A 21,885-nucleotide genomic window follows, 5' to 3' on the forward strand; every position below is an offset into this window, starting at 1 on the left:
ACACACATACATAATATCAAAACTTTGTCGGCGGCAAATGGCAAATGAGTGTGCAAACAACACGGTGCACATTGGTAATAACAATATCAATTAGCGGTTGAAATGTTGTTGTTGTTATTGTTGTTTTTGTGTGATTTTTCGCAAGCGACTTTTACTTTTTTGCAGCAAAATACATACAAACATATGTATGCAATAGTTCGTGACATTGCTGTAATGCATGCATTTAGCATTACAAAAAACCAATATTAATTACAACAACAACAATATAAAAATATTTTTTTTATTCAATAGCAATTCAAATTAATGTTTTTAATACTCTGGCAGTTGACGTTACACAATTTTTGTTTGATATTTGACGCGCATAAATGTTTGCGGTTTGCCTGACTGCGGTGGTTGCCAGCATTCTATAAAGCCTGAGCTTAACTTATTTTCACTAATTATTAATTAGTGGCATTACATGCATTTTGTATTGTACGACCACAATTTAAAACAATTATATGCGATATTTATTGCATTTGATTAAGTCTAGAGCAAATATTTAAATATTTTTTTTTATACACAACGCACAACTATCTATGATAGATGATTGTTATGCATGAGGGTAGCTTTTATTTTAACAAATAGAAGTCTCTTAAGAGATTACGTTAAATTGGTCTATCAAACAACGTACAAGCTGAAGCTGTCAAAATTCCATATACATAACCTTCACTTAAATTCTCAAATTTAACAACTTGTTATAGCTTGCATGTTTCTAATTTTACAGTTTTACTGTTTCTTCGTAAATTTGAAGCTTTTATTAGACTATACTGCGTGTTGACCAGCCCATTGCACTCAATTTCGTCTTGAAAATTATCAGTTCGGGAAGGCTCCTTTACAATTAATATAAAAATAAACGTGTGCACCGACATTATAAGAATTCAATTTTAAGAAGGAATAAAAATTAGAGTTACAGACTTTTCAAAGGATGGATCAATGGATGGATCAATTAAAATATGGAAATATTTCGGCATAAAAACTGTGGGCCACGTAACCAATAGTAAAGCGAGTTTTTCTGTTTCTAAATTGTAATATTCATATTTTTATTTCATTACTATTTTAATTATTAATAAACTTTTTATAAACTACTTCATTAAATTTTAATAAACTTAAGTTTAGTAAAGAAAGTAAAATATCCAAATAGAACTTGGTATTAATATTTTGCTTCTATCTGGATTTTAATGTATTTCAGGTTTTCGAATTTTATTCTCTAGACATTGCCACAAATGTTCCGATATGATTACCTAAGGGACCTTATGGAGGTGTTTGTAAAAGGTGATGTACTTTAAGTATTAATCATATCTGAATAATAAGTGCCGATGTTTGGGATCGTCGTTCTGTTAGAAGTAGAAATCTTCCTTAACCCAACTGAGTATAAACTTCTGAAAGTTTAACTGAAATAAGCATATATGACGCCTACTGGGAGTAAACTACACTGAATTACGAAGCCTTAATTGCCTTAAATCGCTTGTACTATATATGGTAGGTCATGCATTTAAGGATTAATGCTAATTTTATCGTTCTATTTGACAAAATATTTTTCAATAAATTCAGATAAACCTCTTTGGTCATTATTACATCAATTATAAATTTTATTATTATTTGTGACCCCAAGCTGGACATACACCCCCATGCAAAGAAATCATCTCCCCCTATTTGACTATTTTCGACGAACATGTTTTCACAAACTGTACCAGAGAGAGTAATGCGCTATATATCAGATATATTTTAGTTTAAGAACACTACAATAGGAAGAATAAGATAGTACCAGTTCTTGTTCCAAACAGTCATTAGTAAGATTGTGAACTTAGACTCTGTGTTCGACGTTAAACTACACGATTAGCATAAAGGATCCAAGTTGCTTTACAGGATTATACCTAATTGGGATTCAAATTTAATACTTTCTCAAAGAAATTACCCTCAAACCGCTATTGGGCGGACAAAAATCGCTCGACAAAAATTACTTGGTGCATGAAAAAATATAATAAAATAGAGAGGTGTCCGTTAGGAAAGTTTCGCTGTATTTATATGTAGTGAATAGACGTACGTGATATTTAGATGAAATCAACATAATCGTCAAGATCAATATTGAATCGAACGAATTGAAATTATTTCTCCCACAAGCTAAGAAACTTCACATATTAAACTTAAAAATTCCCAACTTTAATATGAGCGGGTGTCACTGGCATCAAATTCATAAATTTTTTAAGCAACTAAATTTTTAAAGCAAAAAAATTGTTGTTGCGTCAAAATTCTAATACAAATCATCTAATCATTTCTCAACTCGTAATGCCATATTTAGCATTTCGCATGTCAAAAGCAGGTAAGCGACTGTCAAGTGAACCAACAAATAGTTAGCAATTTGTTTGTCATAAATTACGCAACGTATACTTGCTAAGCGCGCAGCTGCACGCACATTAGTGCTACCAAAATACACAAACCACTAAATGGACAAGCTGTACGGGCCTAAACCGCTTGTCATTTCATTTGTCATGCACCAAAACGCACAACTCAAACGCTGTATATAAATTATGTATGTAAGTATGTATATATGTACCTACAACCACGCCCCATCTATCAACTATTTGTACTATTTCATCACACAACCCATTTTGGTCCGGTCATAAAGCACCTTAAAAGCTGAGCTGAGCCGAGGATGAACGCATAAATGCCAATCGCTCATACTACTTTACAACAAAAACAATAACAACAACAGCAATACAAATGAAGAGCATAAATGAAAAACTAAAAGATGCCTAGGGTCCAGCAGACACATTCTTTCAGACAGCATCCACTTAGTACGCGTCGGTATGTATGCGTTTCCTACTGTCCATTGCAACTTAGTTGATTGAATTAAATTACATGTATGCAATCATGCCGCAGCCAAGCCGAGACAGCTGTCAAGGCATCAAGCACAATAACAACACACACACACTCGCCGACCCAAAGTTGTTGAAAAATGAAGTAATTGTGAAGAATGGTGCGGCAACAAACTGGGCTGGCCAGACAGTGAGGCGGTGGAGCTGGATAGTAGAGAACTGTCGAAACAATAATAACAACAGCAACGATGGAGTACGCACGCATAGGAAGTCACTCAGCCATCACACTCACACCAACACCATCTCATACCAGCGGAGCGCCTTCAAATGTCAAAGCGTACGTTGTTGTTGCACGCATGCGTCCACAAAGTGATCACTCATGTTTTGGGTTCGCCGTTGTAGCGCGGAATGGTGGGGAATTCGGTGGGGCACACTCACAGTCAAGCGCGTGGAGTGAGCAGCAACACGTACGCACCATAAACGATACAGGAAACTGATGAATGCCGCGTACATAGACTCCCCATGCATGGCGGCATTCCATCACACAGGCCCTATTGCAACTCGCCTGAAATGGCTTTTGGAATAGCTGATGAAATGCGCATGAATTAAATATGATGTATTGCCGGGATATTGGCTCTGGCTTTGGCTAGGCCGTTGGATTATGGCTGGTGTGCTCTGGCGTTGAAGAAAAATGGATTTACAATGTTGCCGATTTAAATAGGTTGCAAGTTCGTAGTGTGTGGAGTGGCAAAGGAGCGGAAAAATTTATATTTATCAAAGGCGGTTGTGTGTGTGCATCACTCATGTGCTGTGTCCATTATTGGTTATGTCAAAGTGGAGAAGTTAATAGATTTTTGTAATTTCGGAAATATATAAGCTGTTACGGTACTTTCACAGCGGAGGTAGAGAATTTAATTTGTAGTTTGATTAATAGTAAAATTGTTTTCTGTGGAATGTGCTATTATGTACTATTTCAAAATTGAAACAACTTGAAAGTCATTAAAATGAAAATGAAAATCATTGAAAATAAAAATATTATTAAATATAATATTTAGGAAAAAATGAAATATGATTATAAATAAAACTGAAAAAAAAAAATTAATAAATTGACAAATTTGAGAATAATATACTAAACAAACTTGTGTCAGTGTACTAAACTACCTTAATTCGATTTAAACGTGAGTAGGTCTTTAAGTCTCTAGTTTTTTATTAAATTTTTATGGCGGTTTAAAGCTTAGAATTTATAAATATTATTTATGATAAGACACCTCTTCGAAGCTTAAATAAGTTGGTTAACATAACTCAGATTATCGTAATTAACTTAAGTGGGCTCTAGCTACTTATTTAAGATACCAATTTTTTTGGATTGCGGATATACGATATTTAGGTGGAAACTTTAGAAAATAAAATGGAATCAGCATTCTTATAATCTTGTTTGTATTTGGTTTTTACATTACTTCATTCCTTTTCTTCGCGATCGCCAGACAATCAATGAGTAAGGGTTCAGGTGTTTCTGCTACAAGATCACAGAATCGGCATTGATCTGACGAGGGGATTCCTAGCTTGTGCAGATGGCACCTAAGTCTGCAGTGGTTGGCACTAGTTGTTCCAACTTGTTTCTAGGAAACGCTATTAATTGCTTAAATCTTTCCTAGTCATATCCCCCGAGAAACAGTTTGGAGTGACAAAGTGCGTTTCCTACTTGCCCATTCCTCTTCTTGTAGACAGTTTCTAAGAACATGTCGAACAACTGCAATGAAGGTCTCCGGACCTACCCGTCCAGTTTCGTTTTTACTGAAACAAAGTGTACAAAACAGTACTCTATACCCTACCTAATATATTACCCATCGATTTATGAGAACTGGCATTGAAAGTATACACCCTACAAGTTATGTTATGTAAAACATTATGTTTCAATAATGGAATACATATAAAACTTCAATTTAATACTTAGTAAACTATGCTATGCTATGTAAAACCCTGTATGACCTTTATAAATCACATATAAAGTATGAAAAGAATCATTATTAGCTCTATGTGATTTCATATCAAACATTGACAACGCTCTTTATTTCTAACGAAGAAAAAGAATGAATTTTTTATTCAAACCATGCTATACTATGATATGTAGAACTCTATATGACGGTAGTAGTATTCAACACAGATCATCAAAATATGCTTCATTTTATATTTTTACAAATAATTGCAAGCCCATAAGGGTGTTAGAGCAGCCTCATATCATTTTTAAAATTTCAATAATTTAATCCATATTAATATTATAAATGCGAAGGTAACTCTGTCTGTCTGTTACTCTTTTACGCCTAAACGGCTGAACGGATTTTGATGAAATTTTTTTGAATCACATGATAACCATAAATGGCTGATTGAATGACCTATTTTGGTGGTAAAAAAAACAAAGATTTCAATGTGACAATGTTTCTCAATGTGACAATTTAGAATTTCGTTCCAGGAGAGTTGACACAGCTACAAACCAATATGACGTAGTCAATTCTCCCACAGACTATTTAAAATTGCCTGAACTCACTTTGCAATTAGAATTAGTTGTAGAGTTGGCATTATGCTTCGTAACATAAATTAACCTCGACTTTGCAATAGAACAAGACTGGCTGTGATTAAGGTAATCAATATCGTCATCGAAGCCAAGATTGAGCCAACTATGAAATTTGCTCATTTGTTACATACGCATTTCAATATACGATTAAAAAAATGTAAGTTTACCAAACTATGATGATTTACGCTTAATACAGATCCACAATAATGTATATCAATCAATATACCGGCTATAACGTTTTCTTCTTTATGCGTAAAATTTTTTTTACTATATTGAAAAATTTACTAATTTTTTGTATACCTTAGCCACAAAAACGAGTGGTTGGGTCTGCTAGTATACAATAATTTTCAATTTAATATTAAATATAAATTATTGTAGTCCTTATATTCAACAATCGGTGACCAATGCCATCAGCTTACTCATTAATTTTTTCATCACTTGATTTACTGCATTTATAGCATATTATTGAGCATGAAAAATTAATAACAATTTGAAAGTACCAAAAGTCACTCAACAGCCCGGCTCAATGTATTGTTTTAATATTTTTTTAATTTTATTGTTTGCTCGCTGCCCACCCGCTGTTATGCTGGCACCGCCGTTTGGCTCTTCAATAATTTGCATAATTAATTGGCATTTTGAATGGTTTTTATGAGGTTGTTGCTGCCGCTGTTGTTGTCGCCTCGAGATAATCAAAAACACATTTTTATTGCTAACGCATTAACAGTTTGCACACATTTAATGAATAAATAAAATGGCAAATAAAATTTAATTTGTTTAAGCAAAAAAAAAATAAAAATATATTAAACACTTTTGCAACTCTGGAGATGCCTAATTTTCTTTTAATTTGACTTTTAACGGTTTTGAAATCAACACTCTCCATTACTTTTTGCCATTTAATTGCTCATCAATTTTAATTTCTATATTTTTGCTCGAAATTCAATAGGGTCATTCAAATTTTAGGGTGTCTTCTACCACGCCTATTACTTAAAAGCACGATTTTCCATCGTTAGCCATTACCACATCCCTTTGTCATTTGCACACACACCTAACGGTTATTTAACTGTCAAAATTGTCATTCGACAACTGTCAAATGGGCATAAAATTTTAATTTTTGGGCAGCACTTTTTCTAATCGCCCATTCAGCAGTCACTCATAGACACTACAACAAATATACACCAAAGTGACCATTCACCAAACTTCTTGCTAACAATCACCGGCACCATTATACTTGGACGGACGGGCAGACACGGACATGCAATTATCGAAGAAAGCTTAAGTGGAAAATTTCATAATTTTCTATGATTTTTTTATGTCGTTGCCACTAGTTGAAGGTGTCTTTGGGTCTATGGCGCACACCTTTTCATGCCTTCCCTCGTTACTTTACCTATATATGTATATACACTGTATAAAAACTTTGATTGCTTGGTTGCTAATGAAATGCATAGCTACATATATATATGTATACATATGTAATGTCTGTATGTAATATTTTCTTTCATACCTCAGCTCTGCCCTTTTAAGTAAATTTCCATTATCTACAATTCGTTGTCGGTTGTTAGTTGTTATTTTCGTTGTTGCTATTGTAGGCGCTGTCGGCCGTAGGGAGGAGTGATTGTAAGCCACAAATAGCTTTCGTGCTTTTTATTGCATTTCACCAAATTTAAATAGTAATCGCTTGACTGACACTTTTTCACGCTCGTTTCCATTGGGCGCACCTCAATTTGTATGTGTGTATGTTTGTGTGTGCTTTTCCATTTTCTTGAGTATTCTCTTTTTTGAAGTGTGTCTTGTGTCTGTTGTATTTGATTATATTTTATGTACACATATTATGTATGAAGGCGTTGTTGTGTGGCACGCGTCCAATTAGGTGTTATGGGCACTCAGGTATGATATGTTTGTATGTATTTAAGCCGGGAGGTGGCTATGACATTACTTTTTAAAATAATAAGAAAAAATTGTGTAAGTATTTAATATTTTTGACAAATATGTATATGTGAAGTCTTAAACGAAGTACTATGAAAAATAGAAAACACAGTTGCCAAGAAACCTGCGACTAATGTAGATAATCTCTTTACATGTGATGAAAGTTTCTTAAAATTCGAGGTTAATTGAATACTTCTGTAACCTGAGTATAGTTTAGTCGAAAAGAAATACTACTCGTTGGATCCCACAACAGCCGGTACTGGAACGAACCCAGTTTTAGTTCCGACCAAGTACTGTCACATCAGCACCATTCCTCTAAATTATTCGTGAAATTCGTTCTGCCGTTACAACAATTAAGCCGTTCTTAATCTTTAAACACTTGTTGCTTTATTTGAGTCAACGGATCTAGGTTCAGAGCCTAAACCATGAATTCGCTAACAATGTGTTCCAGACTAGTCAAGCAGTTTTTTTTTTCATTATCATCAAGGTCCTTCGTAATTCGAAATTTTTTGGTGCATGGTCATAGCGGTATCTATGAAAACTGCGATGATCTAATAAGAAAAGTCTACCTAATACTATTAGACTGCGGAATTCCTTCATTCTATTGCGGTTAAGGATTAAACAATTGAGGCTCGATTGAATCCGATGGACTGGTCAATAACTATTAGGCGTTGTACAATAAAGGTATAGTGTTGACGGATGTTAACTGTAGAAGGTGTGTAGAGGAAGGCCTCTTCTCGACTGTTCAGGTTTCGCTAGACTGAAGTTAAAACTTCCTGGAATTCATACTTTAGGTGTACCGACCGAATCGGCTGGAAGAAATTTTGGCATCACAAAAGTAGTAGTTCTACTATCCAAGTGGGATCAACTTGATTTCCATAGTATAGATCGCCACGAAATCCAAACCAACCCCCGACCTGCTTGTTTAATCTTTCTAAATAAGGTATTTTAATGTTGTCCTACAAAATTCCTCCATTCTTTTAGGTATTACCGTCTCAGTATTCGTGAGATTAAAACCTTAGACGTCTGGCATAGTAATTATAAACAGTTAAATATTTCCAGTTTCGTTTAACAGTTTCAGGACTTCTTAGCGAAAGGGAGAGAGGAAAGGAGAGATACATTTTATATATTATATTTACTATATATCTACACATATTTATAACCATAAACAACAAATAGAATCTGCTTGAATGTCAGCTTACTCAATCGTTACGAGAGAATTGCGAAAAGATGCGATCAATCATTCCGACCAAAGTGTTCGTCAAGGTTGCATGCGAATTTATGGTGCTATACTTATTAATTAACGCTTGTATTGGACGTTTCAAATTATTATATTTCGTCTCGCGCTGCCGCATTATATCACAACGACCTTTAGCAATGCTATTAAAATTCCGCGTACAACTATAAATGGCCTTTGACGCAGAATTATGCCGGCACGTGCTCTTTGGAAGCATCAGCTGGCACAACCAGTTGACTCAGCCATAAAAATGTACAACAAAAGCGAGAGCAAAGCAAAGAAAAGACACGGCGAGCATAAAATGTATATAAAATTTATAAAAAATTCATTTTAAAAAAATCTAAAGTTTTTAGACATAAATTAACCGAAATCAAATAAAAGAACACCCCTTTGTATGGCAAATCAATTCTACAAACGCTATTATTAACTCGGCGCTTTAATCAAAGCATTTCGATGCTTTTGTTGCGCCTCTGCGATAACATTAATTACGTTTTTTATGAGTAAACATTGAAATAACTTGGAAAAAAGATTCAGCTGAAATCTAGAAAAACAATGCTGAAGCTAAAAATTAAAATAGCGCTCTTTTTTAATTCAAATTGCCGATAAAATTTCATTGAAATTTGCTAATTTTCAAGCGTCAAACGCGCCACAGCGATTGCGGCGAACTCTTTTAATTAATACAGTGTGTATATAATAATATGGAAAGCAGCTCATAAATATTAACTGCGTTTTATTTTGATTGATGCCAAGCTTTATTAGGCGCGCTGCAAAGTGTTTGTGCCGGCGGCTGCATTAAATCACTTTTGAACGGCGATTGCTTGAACACTTTTGGCAGATTAATACATCAATTTCGATAAATCAAGCCATAAATATGTTTGACTTATAAACGCTATCGGGCTGTAAATAAAGCAATCACAATTAGCGTGATACTATAAAATTTTGAGTTATTAATTTATTGTAGAAGCCGATAATGAGTACACAAGTTTATGAAAGTAAACAAATCGAAATTTATTCATATACATATAGGGGTACTAAATAATGCTGTTCGAAGAAGTTTTTTATAACAAAAATTTATCAGAGTTTATCGAGAAAAGATATAGAGCCATATTTGAGATAAATAGGTCGTCGAAGTACTCGGTTTTATGAAGCATAAGATTCATCTAACGACAAATAAGAGAATTAAAGACTTTCTTTAGCAATTTGATATATATTATATTACAAATGATCCTCTCAAGATCCATAAGTATAATCGATAATACGTATTTTTTATAAAGTAAACTTTCTTTGGCCCAATTATATTTCAAACGCTTATTGGAACCCTCTCTAGTGTAGAGCTTTTATTTTCGAACTGGCCGAACATGGATGAACGATAATTTCCCGACCACTAGGATACTCTACAGCCGAGCTTTTAGTCAACAATCTTAAACTATTATATAAAAGTACAGAGTTGATGAGTCACTTTGATACTAAAATAAATATATCTCTTCGTGTTATCGTGGTGTATCTCATGATTACCGAAGCCGCAGACGGCGGTAGATACAAGCTAGAAGATCTAACATCAGATTCTTCAACGGTTATCTGATAGACAACAGATCGTCCGCAGTTAAGTTCATCTTAGTAATAGGGGGGTTCTTATTGTTCCATCGGCTTCCACGCTGTTACGTTACAAATCTTACCTGTTGCTAGCCTTAGCGGCTGCCCGGAGGAGGACGCGTTGGAATCCGCTTATCACTTTCTTCCGGAATGCCCTGCCTTTGCGAGATGAACGGATCTCACTTTCTCTAACCACAGCGTGAAATAGCGGATATTTAATTGGAAAATCTCTGCAGATTTGTAGTCGGCTCAGGACGCTTTGTCGAATCTTAATACCTAATCGAGTGGGAGGAACTTCGATGCACAAAGGACTGTCTCTCTGTGTGGGAAATAGCCATACAACCTAACCTAACCTTTCTGATAGACATTGTATTTTCATTCGTCGGTATTGGAGGACTTCAGTTTCAAAACTCATCAAGGACAATCAAATATTGTCTAAAGAACTATGGAACAGCAGAACATTTTCGGGTTTTTTCTACAGTACCATCTTCAGACTACTGCGTATTATCCAGCTACATTGGTTAGACAAGAGTTGTATTCTTTTTGTTCGGCAAAAGCCATATCTTTCGTCCGTAGATTTTCGCAGCTCTCTTTGGGGAAACAGGTAGCATCAGATCTGAGGTTCCTAAAGTCCAAAGCGGCTTACTTTGGATATTCTGGTTAGTCGAACCCGCTTATGCTTAACTTATTTTGCTTTACTATTCTCTCCCCTCTTAATCTACCCTTTTGATGGCTACTTTTATGAGCACTAATTCAATTTGCGACAACACAAAAACTGAGTCAGGTTCCAAAAATATCATTTGTCAAGTGTCACTAACAAGCAAATAATATAACTGTGCGAGGAGGTGGGTCCTAGCACTATTAAGCCTACGTAAACTTTTTGTACAAAATAAAATAACAAATTGTATGTGAACGACACATTACAAAGGCAGTAGGGCAAGTGACACCAATGTTGACCCCATTTCTAAGCGGCAAAATTGAAAGCGCCACCTCCGCAGAGACCTTCGCTCGAAGCGCGCCTCAGTAAAAACACGAAGAACACGAGCACAAAAGAGGACAGCAGCAGCAGCAGCAGCTGTTGCATTGTGCGCACACCCTTTTCGTCTTTTCTCCTTTGCTACCCGGGTCTCCATCGTGCGCTTCTGCATGTTTTGTATGCTTCGCAAAGCTTTTTTGTATTTTGTTGTTTTTGGTATACTGTGTGTTTTCCATTTAATGGCAGCCTTTCACACGCTTTTCGCTTGCCACATTTATTACTTTTGCTAATTGTTAACAGTTGTTTGTTGCTGGTGCTTGTCGTTACTGCTACTGTTGCCACTGTTGTACGCTTATGTTTTTCGCAACTCATTCGTTAAGTGTTAAAAATCCTTTTTTGAACAAGTGCCACCGGCAGCAACCAACAACCGCCCAATAACAACAATAACAGCGCCTCAAATATCGCAAACGACCAAAAAGCTGGAGATATACATACATACATTCATACAAAATCCCCTCCTTCCAACCAAACACCGGCACATGCTGTCTTCTTGCCGCTTGAGTGGCCCACAAAGTGCCACATTTATCTGAAATAATTTTATGCAATTAAAAGTCAGACGTTTTGCGAAATTCACTAGCGGGAAAGGATGACTCTCAAAAGGAATGCCATGCAAGCTGAATAAGCTATAAAAAAACCCGCTTCAATTCGACAAGGCGGGGCGTGGTAAGCGGAAAAACAAAGCTCCACGAAAAGTTGAAGTTGCAGCTGAGCGGAATTAAGGATGAAGTTGGCAGAATTGGAGTTGTGAATTAAAAATGCCGAAAACGAAGCAATTACAGCGAACAAAAAATGGTTTAAAGAATGGCAAAAGTTTTACAAAAGGATGCACGGTTGTGCGGTGCGCCTAGTGGGTGTAGGGTGGGGTGGTGTAGTAGCGAGCGTTTCGAAGTTAAAGCAAAGTGATGTGGTGGAACGGAATTGCCAGTAAAAGAGTTGGCTGTATAATTTAAGTGGGTCTGTAGCAAAACAGACCGCAAAAAGAGAACAAATTTAAAGTATAAATTGAATTTGCACAGCGTAAAGCTGAATAGTTTTGCACTTTGTTAAGTGTTGGGTTGTTTAACTAATCTAATTGCTATGTGATAGTAGAGAGAATTTTACTTTTAACGATTTTGAGTGCTTTAAAGGGATGTCGGTGGATTTTTGCGTTCTGCACACTCTAATAACATTGTAATTTTACTTAAATAAAGTGTACTTAAAGCCAATGTTAAGTTTTTACTTGTGTTTAATTTAAGTTTTGACATAATTTAAGTTGAATTTCAGTTAAGTTTTTACTTTAATTTATTAAAAAAATTTATTTTAAAAATTATTATATTTTAATTTAAGTTTAAATAATGTTGTTGTTTTAGTCTAAGTTAAGTTTTTATTCAAGCTTAAGTTTAAGTTAAGTATTTGAATAAAGAATGCGATTATCCGCCTACAAAATATACTCCATATTAAGTTTATACTTAATAGTTACATGGAGAATTCTTCTAATATATTTTCAGTTAAATTATCTAATAGCCTTTTCGCACAGCCAAATTAATATGATACATTAAGATTATAATTGACAAAACAGTTTTTGCCATTCTCACTGCCAACTACTCGATTAACGATCAGCTGTTATAAATTTCTTTTTGCTGTTCATAAAAAGTTGGAAGCTTTCATCAGCTGCTCAGCTTTTTTATCAATTTCCACAACCATATTTATAGCGTGGACAACAACCCGTGAGGTTCATTTCATGTAAAATGAGATTTTTCTTTTGTATTTCGAACTAAATGAGCGCTTTAATCGAGTTAAGGTCAGTTAATTGAACAATTAATTCCTGTGAGAAAAGGCTATAAGAGATGTTATTATTCGATTAATCTATGTATTTCTTATAATAACTAATTTACTTCAGAGAATCCTATACAATTGACAATTTTGTATACAGCCCTCTGGGGTGGTCCTAAAACTAGGCTCCACTTTAACTTCAGCTTTACTTAAAATTAATCCTTGTGCCGGCAATGCTACGTTCAGAAATATCACATTTAAATGTGAATTCTGCGGGGTCAAGCTTTCGGATAGTTGAGGTCTCTCTCTGCGACCCACCTTAACCCTCTACAAAATTAAATCAAAATCATTTCAAACTAAAACTTAAACCAAGATTGAAGAAAGCTAGAAAAGTCATAAATTTAACATTTTTAAAGACCACCCTAATACTGGAAGCACATGCATAGCCGGAAATAAGACACACCTGATTTCATTGCAATTCCGGCGCAGAGGATTCCATTAAGTTTGCATTGGAAAACAATCGAAAAACTAATTTAGCCAAGAAGAAAATGCCACAAGCAGCGAGAGACAGTGGCTCTGAAGAACACTCGAGCGCAGACGGCTCAATCAAATAAGCAAAATAACAAAATTAAATCGTGCAAATATGTATATGTACGAAGCTATCTGATGGTGATATAGATGGGCAGTATAACAGACTGATCTATACATACATACATATGTACATATATGTATGTACGAGTACATATAGCCACATGTGTGTGCTCTCCAATTGTGTTTTGCCGTGGTCTGTTGTGAATGGGAAGACTCAAATTGAATTTTCTTGTCGAAATTTTGAGATACGAGCAAAAACAACAACTGCAAACACAACAGCACACAAACACACAACAACAAATTCGTGCGCATAGCAAATCGTAAATATTTCTCATTGTCATATTTGTCAAACAATTACACATATTGTCTGTGCTTTGGAGTTTTCAAGTGATACTCTGCAGTTTCGGCATTTTGTTTGTCGGCAAAATATACCTACTATTTACCAAAGGCTGCCCACACCCTCACTAGCCTACCCTATCCTACGAGGTGGCTCAGTACTTTGGCGTTGCTTTATTTATTTCCATTTTTTTTTTTTTCAATTTCACTCGGGTTGTAATACTCTCTTAGTAATATATGTATTTTGGTTATTTTTGTAATTTTTGCCAGTCAACGTCATCGCTTTCCAACTTGGCTACATAGTTTACCCAAATACTTCCAAAAAATAAATAACTCGCCTTTTGTAGCGTTCTTAGCCTCAGCAAAAGGCTTTGCGTGTGCTTTAGTTTGATGTGTCGTGTCGAATGAAGTTTTTGTGGAAATGCAAATTTGTTTTTCTTTTTGTCTTTTGACTTTTGTGTCTGACTGTTGATATTTGGATACTTTTTCAAACTGTCAAATATTCTCTCGTCTACTTTGATGCACAAATAATGTGTCACGTTGGTACTTTGAAGTTTCATTTTGGAGTAAAAAAATGCAGGTTTTGAAAGAATAATTATAATGAATTATTTAAATTTTAAATCTAGTTATTCCTCTAGTCCATAAAAGGAAAATATGGAACTCAGTTATTTTTACACGAGGAAAGGCAAAATTATTTTTGAAACCTAGATGGGAATATAAAATATTGAAAATTTTTGAAAAAAGAAAAAGTTTAAAAAACAAATAAGTTCTATGCTCGAAATATTTTCATGTTTGTAAAAGTTAATAGGAATATATAGGATGGATGTCGCTGAAGTCAAGCAGCATGTGGTGCGATTTTGTTATCATTCGAAATATGTATATATTATAGCCTTTTCGCACAGCCAAATAAATTTAGTATACGATTGAGAAACCAGTTGTTGTCTTTCGCATAGCCGGCTACTCGATTATCAGCTGTTGTTTTTGCTATTCATAAGAAGTTGGTAAGTTTCATCAGCGGATTGCTATTTTATCAATAACTACAACCCAATTTCCAGAGTGGATAATTAAGTAGAGTTTCAAAATCGAGTATGGTAAATCGATCTAAATCAGCGGTTTAATCGAGCAAAGGCCGATTAATTGATCAATTTACCCCTGTGCGAAAAAGGTTGCTATGGATATATTGAGGAAGGGAATGAACAACGTTTGTCAGAAAAAATATGTAGGCTAAATAGCGTAAGAGGTCCATTAATTGTCGCTGGAAGTATATTAAAACTTTATTTACAAACGAAATTTTTGTAGAACATACTCATCTAACTTACAACAGTTTATTGCCATAAATGTGAAGAAATTTGATTAGACTTGTTTACGGGTGCCATGGACATACCTAAAAAGATAAGAAAATAAACATTGAATTAGTATAATTCGAGATTTATGAGATATAAATAATTATTATATATATAGGTATATAAGATAAATCGACAATAAAATACAGTTGAACATCCATAAATCGAAGATCTTCAAGTCGAAGTTCTCCATAACTCCACCTCATGAATTGGTAATAGCGTTAATAACTCAAATTTCATATTTTTGTTTCAGGTGGCAACTCTCAACGGATAAAATATTGTGTTTTTAAGCCTTTTTGTTACCATAGTTTTGCGCTCAATAACCAACAATGGTTTTGGCAATAATCTAACTGCATTCAATCAATTTTTTATGAATATTAAAAAAATATATTTATCTAATGTTCAACATTTCAAAAGTTCATTAAAAATTTCGAATGAATTTAAAAGTCTCATAAAATTTCACCTCATAAACATATTTCTCTTTGATATATTTGAAAAAAAAGAATTCAATTTTTTTCTCTAAAATCTTGCAAAGCATCTTTCATCATCTCACATGCGCCGATGGCACCTTGACACTTGATCAACTGTCAAATATGGTTGGGAACTCACCTTGCATGTCGGCGACAGCATTGGAATACCGAGAAAAATTTTACTTTGAACTTTTGCGCTTAATTCACACTTAAGCAAAGACGCTGTGCGGCCGCGGGCTACACTTTTTTTTGGTTTCTTTGAAACTTTTTTTCGAAACTTCTTTCGATACTTTCAAGATTAATAACACCTTTGTTGTTGTCGCTTGTGTTGTACTACGTGCTAATTTAGTCACAAGAATGGCTGTTGGAGTGTATTTCAATGGCATTTTTGTCACGTCTCTAATGTGTGAAAACAACAACAACAACACATGCGTATATTTTTTTCCCAAAAAAAAGTATCTCACATCAATTGCACCTACTCACACATGCCTTCATACACAAACACATACCTACATACAGACACACTTAGACCTTATATCTTTGTGCATACTTAGCGGGCCGCATCAAAGTCGCGTCTTACTTTGACTTTTAGTTTGCCGTTGCTCATATAACATATGAATGTAGTTTTATTAGTCTTTTGCCACATCCGTAATGACAGCAACAACTACAACAAAAACAACAACAACGAAAGTGCTTCATTCAAGAAAAGTCATCAGATAACATAAAGTGTTTTTATATATCCATAACTCTGTGTTTTAGCATGTCAAAGTTGCGCCAAAACAACAACAACAACAGCAATAATAACTTAGTTACAGCACAGCAATAACAACAAAGTAGCATAGCGACACAAAGCTTTGATGTTTATTTGACAGGTTTTTATCGCTGTCTTTTAGCTGTCTTCATAAGCAACCAAGTAAATCCACCAACACCACCTCCACCGCTACAGAGCACCTATTCCACCAGCGCTCCACACAGTCTGCATACTTAACTATGTACCTCCTACCTCACCCTCCCCCGCCTCTCCTCCCGTGGTAATATGCGGGTTTTCGGAGGTCTCTTTTTGTTTGAATGCTTCAACGCTATTTTGATTGATGCTAAATAAGCGCCGTGAAGAATTCTTTTGAAGATTTACTCTTAAGATTTTACTTTTATATTTTATTAATGCGAGTTTTTGTTTTTGTTTTCATTTTGTTTCTTTTCGAAAACCAAAATTTCTTTTAATTTGTTGCACCTACAAAAAAGACGCGCGCTCGCTTAGCCAATTGTACGTGTGTATATATGTATTATCCGACTGGTTCCGGTGGAATATTTAATGACATTAGGTGGGCGTTTGTGAAACTTTTTCTTGTTGTTTTACACAGTTTGGTGCTTAAGTTGCAGCGAACTTGCGTGATTTGTATAAGCGACAAAGGAACAGCACAAACAACGTCAAAGTGGTGAATAGAACAAGTTGGTGCTTAGCTAAGTGTTAGCCTTTGAAAAGTTTGCCTGCCTGAGGGGGGCAAAAAATTAGCTTGTATGTGACGAATCTAAAGATTCTTTAGAAGTTTTCTTTCAGCATTTAAAATTCTCGCATCTAGTCAGTTCTTCAGCGCCAATTTAAATCAAGCATAATGCGCGAAATCTTTTTAATGTTATTTTAATTGTTAAATTTATGAAAGATTTAAGACATTTTAGAGCTTATAAAAATTTAATTATGACTGCGTAAAATTCTGCGGAATTTTTCTAGATTTTTATTCCAACTAAAATTATTATAATGCTTTAATAGTTTTAATATTTGCTGTAGTTGAGCATGAAAATATCTTGAAGATATCTACTGTAGTTTAAGACTCTCATTAAGATCTCTACACTTTTGTCTTGTAAAGGTGCCACTCCGCTGTCATGCCAGAAGATTGAGTATGGATCGCCGAAGCGCTTTGAGCCTATTGCAAATTTCATGAGGAAGCTAATGTATATTCTGACAAGTTCGCATGGTTCGCCAAAACTATAGGTTCCGAGATGTTCAGTATTGCAAACGCTGGACAGTGTTGTAGGAAATAACTTGGTGTTTCCACCTCACCTTCCTCCATTGCGCTATGACAGTTTGCGACCGACAGTATTCCTGGGCTCATAGCACGTATTCCGCAGTGTCCAGTGAGTACTTCCACTATTGCAACGTGGTGAACCATTTTAAGTTCCGCATTTTTCCTTTTTTTGGGCCAAAAGGATCCCGCAAGCGACCAGGTTTTAGTTGCTAACCAGCGTTTACCAAGCTCGCGAGAGGTCCATTGATCAACTTCTAGAGCACAAGAGAGCAGCGGAGCCCTGACTCGTTCCCAGCATTGTGAAATAGAAGGATCCTTCTTGTGAGCTCATCCGCTCTGCAATTACCAGGATACCGCTGTGACCCAGCAGCCGGAGGATTCTGATAGTGAAATGTCTTGCCTCTATCGATAATGACCTAAGGCACTCCTTAACTAGCTTTGAGCACACATTCTGAAAGCGCAGGTCAGAGACCAGTTAGTTAGTTACACATATATGTTTTTTTAATGAACATATTCAGAATGACTTAATACATATACATAAACCGCATCAGTTGAGGGATTTCAGGTTTCCTCAAAAATTAAAGAAAATATTTTCACGCGATTATACTTTTTAATCGTTGATCTCCATAAGAGAACTTTGAACTAAAATCAAGTTAATCGTGGAAGTGGAAATGTGCTAAGAAGGCAGAATCCAAAAAGAAGGAGGCGACGGCGATATGGATCTCAGTCTTCGTCGAAAGTGCTAAGCAGATATAATGCTCCACAACTAATCCTCAGAATGTGATTTTAAATTTTGGACAATCAGTTCATGTATCCAACATTATCGAAGAGCGCTTCTCATAAATCATACTAAGAAATTGAGGCATTCATTAGTGTCTCCCTATCAATATACATGAAGTTCCCAACATGTTTGCTGATAGCATTCTGACATAAAGGAGTACTATATATACGAAACAATTTTAATAACTCTGGTTCTTTTAATAGGTTCTGTGTTCTGAATAGATGATGAAATTCGAAAAAAAAAAAATTTCCAGATATATTTTAAACTTCTTGATAAATAATTTCGCGGCGGTAACATACTGTAGAAGAAATTACGAAACTTAATTTCTTATGCACACATTTAGCATCAATAAAACAATTTTCAGTTTTCAAGAAAAAAATCTTTATTTTCTTTTTTATTAGTTTTAATTTTTGGTTTTTGGAATTGCTGCAAAACTATGGTATTGCTTCGCCAGCACTCAGACCCACTCGTAACAGTAAAGCAAACTTCACATGTCCATCAAAATTTATGACGCTGCTACGAAATCGGCATTGTTTGCGCGTCGACATGTGGGCGTCCCTGCGCCTCCACCTACTCACTCTCTCTCCTGCTCTGCGAAGCACGTACATACATATGTATAACAACCACTCTGTCAAGCTGTCAACGCGCCGCACGCTGACAACTCAACTTTGTTACTTTGCGCTGATGTTGTTGATGGAGCAGCTGCCGAGGACATAAACACCGAAATACACTTGAGCAAATTATTAAAAGTGCAACAAAGAAATTAAGAAACGCACTAAGAAAATAAGCAACAATAAAAGCAAAAACATGACAATCAAAGGCACTACAGCGTGCGTAACAGTTGCAGACTTTATGATATACTAAAGTCATTAAAAATGCAGCAAATTTTATTTTACGTTTTATTGCCCAAGTGACTGGCAATAGCACACTAAGTGTTGAGCGAAAACATGCTGTCTACAAGAAAAGTGCTGCTGCAGTTTGTAGAAAATAATTTACAAACGAGTGTGTTCTTAGTTGCAATTTGCGTTAATGGCGCGAGCGCATATGGCTAAGACATGATGATGATGACGAGTTAATGAAAAAAGAACACACTAAAATTAACACTAAACTGCACTTTACGCAGTTAAACTTCTTTAGTTTATATGAAGAATGCATACTCTCTCTCTCTCTCCGCTCTCCACAAACACTTGCAGTTGTCATGTTAAGGCGTTCATTGAGGCAGCTGTCAAATTAAACCCACTTTATACGCGCCACTTAAGGCATTAAGAACGAAATATTCGCGAGTGATCTCTCCCCCCACCCACCTAAGTAATTTCACCGCATAAATAGTAAAAGTACTTAACCATAACATTCTCCTAGCTTTGGGCACAAAAATTAATGTGGAAATTCATTTGTAAGCGCTTGCATTTATTTGACAGCTGCAATGACATTTACGCAGTATGCTGCGTACACATGTGTCGTTATAACGTTAGCGCAGAATGTTGATTTTCAGCGCTGAGTTTACAAAGCTGTCAGAAATTCGGCGGCTGCAGCGAAAGTGCGAAACTCACGAGGTGATGAGCGGCGAGGTAGCGTCTCCTATGACACTTGAACACTTACGTATGAACGTAAGCAGCTGTCATATGTAAATGTAATTAAGTATTTGGTGTGGCTGGTGTATGTGGGCACAGCTGATTTTGACAGCTCAGTATATTAATAGCAAATCACATCAGAAATACGTCGAAGAAAAAAAAAATTAGTAAAAAAGCATTCTGGAAAAGTAATGAACATTTTGGTTGCTGGAAAATGTGAAAAGTATTGCTTGGTTGTTTGTATAACAAAGCATCTTCGAAACTGCTGGGAGGGAGGGTTGTAAAATTTCGTATATTTCACAAAAGTCATTGACGCGCCATCAGTTGTGACCTGAATTTTAATGAGCAAAACTTCATTGTATTCCTTGCAGGCAAACAACATACGAAGTTTAACGTAATATGCCAAGACATTCTCGTATTCAGTCTGCCGTGGAAGATTTGAAACGTATATACGAATGCATTAGTATTATTGACACTTTTCGCACGTCTCCAAATTAACATAATAATTGGAAATTTCTTAATCCCAAGTTTGCATATGTAAATAATGCTGTAAATTAAAAGAAAACTTCAACTTCAGGCTGATGAAGTGTTTGACACGGAGTTGATAACTTATGCGTGAAGTAATGCGATTTTGACATTTGAGAGGGAGGTCAATGGGATGACAGTTAGAAAAGAGAAGGGTACATTTTTGGAATAAAAGTTGCTTTACAATGTTAACAAAACTAGGAATTCTTAAAAGGAACTACAAGGCAAGCCGTCAAAAATCCTGAAAATGCGAAGAAGTTGAGGTTCAAATCATTTTGAACTATTCTTGAAAATTATTGTCGTCCACAAAGGTCTTCCGAAACAGCGGCGATTCTTCATGTTATCAGTGATAATTCTTGTGGAGAAGCATATTTATTTTTTAATCAAGGAAACACTTATTCGATCTGTTAGTTGGAGATTGCTCTGAGGAGTCGAGTAGAGTATGAACATAACTTAAGTCACAGTCAATGGAATTGAAAGTATTACATGAGAGATTATGTCGCATAAAAGGAATGAGAAATGAAATTATGGGACATAAGTATTGTGTTTTCAGTTCGTATGGACCCCTATCAATGATTTAATCTCTTAGAACATTGCATTGAGTAGGCACTTAAGATATACATATATATAGTCTTATCCAAGAATAAAACTTTCGTTTTATTGTCTGTAAATCTGAGTCGGGAGGCCTTTTATTATCTACAACGAAATTTTTTTATGTCCTCAATAGACTACAAAGAAATTTCACAGATAGTTTTGTGAACGGAATAAAGTCACTTAGAGACAAATCTCTCGAATAAGTTGGCGGTTTTTTTGGTTTCTGCTCCAAAAATGTATTCACAATCCGATTGAAATGTGATCATGTATTGTTTTGGTAACTAATAGACCCAGATTCTCAAGTAACATTCCTTATAAGCACTCTGGAATAGGCTTATCATAAACATTAGTCGAAGAAAAATATCGACGTGTCTGTATTTTTCTGGTTCCTATTATGTCCGCCGTTGTTTAGGTGATCCGATAGTTTTAAGTTAGAAACAGTCGAATTATGAGTCCAATATTTTTTAGTTTTCCTCTCTCTTACTTTCTTCTGTTTACTCTCACAGTCTCAAAAAATGGAAGACATACAACGATCCTTCATACTATAGGATGTTTAAACGTAGTACAAATGCGGACTGAGTCGACATTCTTTTTAAATCTTTAAGATTATATTATTATATTTTTATGGAACCATCCATTTGTCAGGATGAATACCACAAAATACTCTACGACAGCTTCGTAA

At 35.3% G+C, this 21,885-nt stretch overlaps 1 protein-coding gene and 1 long non-coding RNA gene across 2 annotated transcripts in view; one reads left to right on the top strand and one right to left on the bottom strand.

Moving 5' to 3' along the window:
- The window catches only part of LOC105214581 (protein naked cuticle), a 140,396-nt gene that overhangs the window by 29,281 nt on the left and 89,230 nt on the right, over positions 1–21,885 (bottom strand). The gene's annotated exons all lie outside the window — the stretch shown is intronic.
- Positions 2,170–3,874, top strand: LOC105214580 (uncharacterized). The gene is made up of 3 exons (XR_851840.2): positions 2,170–2,573; positions 2,666–2,844; positions 2,920–3,874. It is a non-coding gene; the product is annotated as an uncharacterized LOC105214580 (long non-coding RNA).

The sequence above is a fragment of the Zeugodacus cucurbitae genome, chromosome 4, assembly GCF_028554725.1.
Source record: "Zeugodacus cucurbitae isolate PBARC_wt_2022May chromosome 4, idZeuCucr1.2, whole genome shotgun sequence".
In the NCBI taxonomy this organism is placed as follows: Eukaryota; Metazoa; Arthropoda; class Insecta; order Diptera; family Tephritidae; genus Zeugodacus; species Zeugodacus cucurbitae.